The sequence below is a fragment of the Triticum urartu genome, chromosome 5 (assembly GCF_003073215.2).
Source record: "Triticum urartu cultivar G1812 chromosome 5, Tu2.1, whole genome shotgun sequence".
In the NCBI taxonomy this organism is placed as follows: domain Eukaryota; kingdom Viridiplantae; phylum Streptophyta; class Magnoliopsida; order Poales; family Poaceae; genus Triticum; species Triticum urartu.
This window is the reverse complement of record NC_053026.1, coordinates 134,014,792-134,020,791: the sequence shown is the minus strand read 5'-3', so window position 1 is coordinate 134,020,791 and position 6,000 is coordinate 134,014,792.

Sequence of the window (6,000 nt, the reverse complement as noted above, 5' to 3'; positions counted from 1 at the left end):
GCTCATAATAAACAAGATCCAGATATAATGTTCATGCTCAATGCTGGCACCAAATAACAATTATTGAGGTCTATAACTAATCCCAAGGTAGATGTAGAGGTAGCATGCCAGCGGCGATCACATCAACCTTGGAACCATTCCCGACGCGCATCGCCACCTCGTCCTTAGCAAAACTTCGTTTATTCTGCAACTCCTGTTTCGAGCTACAAATATGTGCAACCGAACCAATATCAAATACCCAAGCGCTACTACGAGAATTAGTAAGTAACACATCGATAACATGTATATCAAATATACCTTTGTTCACTTTGCCATCCTTCTTATCTGCCAAGTACTTGGGGCAGATCCGCTTCTAGTGTCCATTTCCATTGCAGCAGAAGCACTCAGTTTCAGGCTTGGGTCTAGCTTCGGGCTTCTTCACGGGAGCGGCAACTTGCTTGTCGGTCTTCTTGAAGTACCCTTTCTTTCCCTTGTCCTTTTTCTTGAAACTTGTGGTCTTGTTAACCACCAACACTTGATGCTCTTTCTTGATTTCTACCTCCGCTGATTTCAGCATTTCGAAGAACTTGAGAATCAATTTTGTCATCCCTTGCATATTATAATTCATCATGAAGCCTTTGTAGCTTGGTGGTAGTGACTGAAGAACTCTATCAATAACAGTCTCAACTGGAAGATCAATTCCCAGCTGAGTCAAGTGGTTATGGTACCCAGATATTCTGAGTATGTGTTCACCGACAGAACCATTCTCCTCCATCTTACATATAAAGAACTTGTTGGAGACTTCATATCTCTCAACCAGGGCATTAGCTTGAAATATCAATTTCAGCTATTGGAACATCTCATATGCTCCGTGGCGTTCAAAAATATTTTGAAGTCCCGGTTCCAAGTCGTAAAGCATGGAACACTGAACTAATGAGTAGTCATCAAATCGAGCCTTCCAGACATTCATAATGTCTGCATCAGCTCCTGAAATAGGTCTGTCACCTAGCGGTGCATCAAGGACATAATTCTTCTGTACATCAATGAGGATAATCCTCAAGTTACGGACCCAGCCCGTGTAGTTGCTACCATCATCTTTCGACTTAGGTTTATCTTGGAACACATTAAAATTCAAGGTAACGGTAGCATGGGCCATTGGTCTACAACATAGATTTGCAAAAACTATCAGGACTAAGTTCATGATAAATTTTAGTTCAAATAATCAAATTACTAATGAACTCCCACTTAAAGCAACATCCCTCAAGTTGTGTAAGTGAAACATGATCCAAATGAACTAACCCATGTCTGATCATCACGTGAGATGGGGTAGTCTTCAATGGTGAACATCTCCATGTTGATCATATCTACTATATGACTCACGTTCGACCTTTCGGTCTCTAGTGTTCCGAGACCATGTCTGTACATGTTAGGCTCGTCAAGGTTAACCCAAGTATTTTGCATCTGCAAAACTCGCTTACACCCATTGTATGTGAACGTAGAGTCTATCACACCCGATCATCATGAGGTGCTTCGAAACGACGAGCTTTAGCAACGGTGCATACTCGGGGAGAGTACTTTTATCTTGAAATTAAGTGTAGTGAAAGTGCGTTATATTGACTAGAGGGGGGTGAATAGACAATTTTTACAAATTCATCACTGAGGAATTTCAGGGTGAGGAAATTCCTAAGCAACGAACTACTTAGCAGCGGAATAAGTACTCATATGCAAGCATAACAAAGCAAAAGCATAATCAACATGATGAAATGAAAACACGCACATAGTACAAGTAGCGTAAACACAGGATAAGCAGGCTGAAGACAAAGTGACTGAAGAATTAGGATTGAGGAAATTGAGAAAGTCTTCAGTCGAAGTCTTCAAATAGTAACGATCAAGTACTTCTACACAAAAATGAGGAAATGAAAGGGTTGAGGAGATAGAACCAGTTAGCTTGGTGAAGACAGTGATTTGGTAGACCAGTTCCAACTGCTGTGACAGTCGTACGTCTGGTTGGAGCGACTATGTATTAAAACCTGAGGACACACAGTCCTCATCGTATTCTCCTTGAGCTAAGGTCACACAGACCTCGCCCAATCACTCGTTGTAAGTCTTCAGGTGACTTCCAAACCTTCAGAGACTCGGTCACTCGGTCATCCACAATTTCCTCTTGGATGCTCTAGACCATGACTCCTAACCGTCTGGAGGATGCAGAGTCCTCAAAGGTAACAACCTTCAGTTCCACAAAAGAACAATCTCTTCAGTGATGCTCAATCACTTTGGGTTTGTAGGTGTTTGGCTTTTTCCTCACTTGATGATTTTCGCTCAAAGTCCTCGGAGGATGGGATGCTCTCAATGACAAGTGTCCGTTTCTCACGGAGCAGCCAACCAGCTAGTGGTTGTAGGGGCGGCTATTTATAGCCTTGGGAGCAGCCCGACATGATAAGACATAAATTCCCTTCAATGATATGACTGTTAGGTGGGTAGATATTTTGGGACAGCTGGCGCGTAGCACAACAACAGTCGGAAATTTGAGTATCAAATTCCTCAGGGCTATCATTTTCCTCACTTGTAGGCAATCTGCACTAGCAAATTCCTAACTCCTCAGTCAGAACAAATTCCTGAGAGACTAGAAGATCTTCGTCTCTATCACTGAAGTTGAATGAACTATATCAGATTTCCAATGGCTTCACTCGAAAGGATTGGTAGGTGTAGGATTTTGAGATGAGCATCACTTGGAAACTTTTCCTTTGTTTTACCTCAACCCCCTTTAACAGTATGGTGTTTCCTATGACTCAAGAAAGAGAAAATGAAACTAAGAAAACAAAAGCATTCACGCTTCATAATCCTCGCATGAATATCAAGTCTTCACGGTCACACCAATTTCTTCACTTTCAAAGTCTTCAAGAAAACCAAAGTCTTCAGCTGAAGACATTCATTTTTAGGGGTCGACTTTCATCGTAAATATCAAACTCCTCATAGACTTATAGACCTATGTACACTCACAAACTCACCAGTCCCTTAACCTATAAGTCTTCAATACACCAAAATCACTAAGGGGCACTAGATGCACTTACAATCTCCCCCTTTTTGGTGATTGATGACAATATAGGTTAAGTTTTCAATGGGGATAAACATATGAAGTGTAGATACCGATATTGAGGAATTTGATTGCAAGATATAGAAGAACTCCCCCTGAAGATGTGCATATCTGAGGAATTTTCTTTGAATAGCAAATGCACATTGTAGAGTAAGATCATGGAGATCTACCCCTATATCTTGTAATTCATACACGCATTTAATATATGATATGAAGAATTTGAAATGCATGATGAAATATGGTGTCCGATGTAATTCAGCATGCGTGCATTAACATATATGAGGAAATAGCACGCAGAAAATCATAGCAAAAGTATCAGACCACCATCGGACTTAAGTTTACAACCCAGTCCAACAAAAACTTCAGAAGAACGAGAGTTGCAACTTAAAAAATGCCCATATATAGACCCGCTTGAAAACTAACTCAAATTTCTCCCCCTTTGTCATCGAATGACCAAAAGGGACGAAAAATGAGGACTAACGCCCATGAAGAATATCATCGTGAAATTGATGGAGGAGCACCAGCGCTGTTGGGGTCGTCCGTTGATGTAGGGCCTACGACGGTGTCGTTCAAATCTTCGGCTTCATCCGTCTCACGCGATGAAGAATATGAATTGTCCACCAAGTGATAAACTTTGACCTTCTTTAATTTGTTCAAAGGCAGCTGAGACCAGTCAAAGTCCTATTGGAAGCCCATCTTCTTAAGATCTTCATCACCGTAGAGGTCAGACAATACAACCCAAGTGCGGTCAAAGACTTCATGCAAGTAGTAGTGGTTCTTCTTCACAATGTTTTGCGTGATTATCATGTCTTGAAGAATTGAACCAAACTGATGCTTGACCCACTTGTGATTGCGATCCACCTTCTGATGAAGACTGAGGAATAGCTCACGATCAGTCATCACCTATGGAGCGGTGGCTTTAGGAAAATGCTTTGAAGCATTTGCGGCAGTATCATGGGTGGTAGAGTCTTCATTGGTGGAATAAGATGAAACTTTGCGAAACTATCCATCCAATGGACGAATGCCTTCATCTATGACAGCAGCCTTGCCCTTCTCATAAGCTGACAAAATAGTCCTTTTGAGGACTTCAATTGGCGGCAAGTAGCTGAGATGATTTTGACAATCAGCCTTATAGTTGATTGAAGACCTTGATCTGATAAATCTCATGATCCAGGGAGCGTAAGGCTTCAATTCAGACAGTGACAGGGCTACATTGGCCAAAGTCCTCATGAAGAAATCGTGGTAGTTGATAGGAATACCATGTATGATGTTGAAAAGCATATTCTTCATGATGCCAACAACTTCTTCATCATCAGAGTTGTGGCCCTTGATCGGATTGAGGGTTTTGGTCACTATCCTGTATATAGTCCTTGGCACATAAAGCAATTCCTTGACGAGGAATTTGGTCCTTGGAGCTTGGCCTGGCTTCAAATGCTTCATCAGAATTTGCATCAGATGGTTTGAAAGTTCAGGTTCATCATAGATGCGCCTTGCACCTTCAGTGGGAGGACTGACTGGGACGTCATGAAGCAATTATGAGGCCGGAGCTTTATAGTGAGTGTTTTCAGTCATCCAGTCCAACACCCATGAATTGACATCTTCAACATTTCCAGTAATGTGAAGTGTGGTGAAGAATTGAAGAATGAGTTCTTCATTCCAATCGCAGATGTCGGTGTAGAGGTTGAGCAGCCCAGTGTCATGAAGAACACTGAGGACTGGGGTGAAGCATGGTAGAGACTCCATGTCCACATGAGGAATTTGCTCAAGGTCAAAGATCTTGTCTTTATCAAACATCATCGAGGAATAGAAGTTCATCTGGCTAGCAGTCCAAAAGCGCTTTCGTCAAAGACAAGCAGAGTCATAAGGATTGTAGTTAGTGAAGAAAATACGCTCATTGAAGAAGTCATCAGCCTTGAACTTCTACTTCCTGGTGAGAGGACTCAGTGGCTTGGCCTGAAGAATAGCAGTTGAAGTCTTCACAGCCTCTTGGAGCACAACCTCTGGAGCCATAGGCTGAGGAATTTCAGTGGCATTGTCATCAGCAACAGCCTTGGCCTCCATTTCTTTAGCAACATTTTCATCAGCACTAGTGGCTGGAACTTCTTCAGGAATAGTGAGAAGAGAAGCTTGACGTTCTTCAGTGCCCGTGTGAATTTCTTCAGTTTGGACAGGGGGCTGAGGAATCTGTTGCAGAGGGGTGTAGAGTGGTGAATTGGGGTGATGACTTTCCCAGTAGTCATCCTTCAAAATAGGAGTTGTACACCCAATGTCCACATCTTCATCTTCATCATCTATTTCCTAGACGCCTGCCTATTCAGCTGTGAACTGAGGCATGGGTGATGATGCCAGTGGTGTCGAAGGGATATCATCCACTTCAATTTCCTCATCCAACTGCTCTGATGTGGCAGCAGAAGGATCTTCTTCATCATATTCACTTGGAATAACATATTCCTCACCAAAGGGAACAATCTCCTTTGATGGCATGCTTGATATTGGCACAACATCTATGAGATTTTCATAAGAGCTCGTCAAAGTCTTTATTTTCTTTGAAGCTGAAGACTCTGAGGATGTAGATGCTTTCCTTTTCTTCACAGCTGCTCGCTCTGCAGCTTTGATTTTCTCTGCTTCTAATGCAGAAGGAAGGCTGATACTTGTCGTTTGTGCAGGAGGAGTAGAGGTAATTGGTACAGTTTCTTCAGGCGCAACTGATGCAGTTGCCCTGGCATGTTCAGTTTCCTCAGGCGCAGTAGCAGATGCTTCAACTGGCCTAGATTGTTCTTCAGGCGCAGCAGTGGAGGTTGCCCTGGCAATTTCTTCAGCGACTGGAATTCTTTATCAGCCCTGGTGCTCTCATTTTCTCCAGCAGCCTGATTTTCATCAGCGGTGCTGGCATGTTCTTCAGTAGGCAGAGTAGATGCTTCAACCTG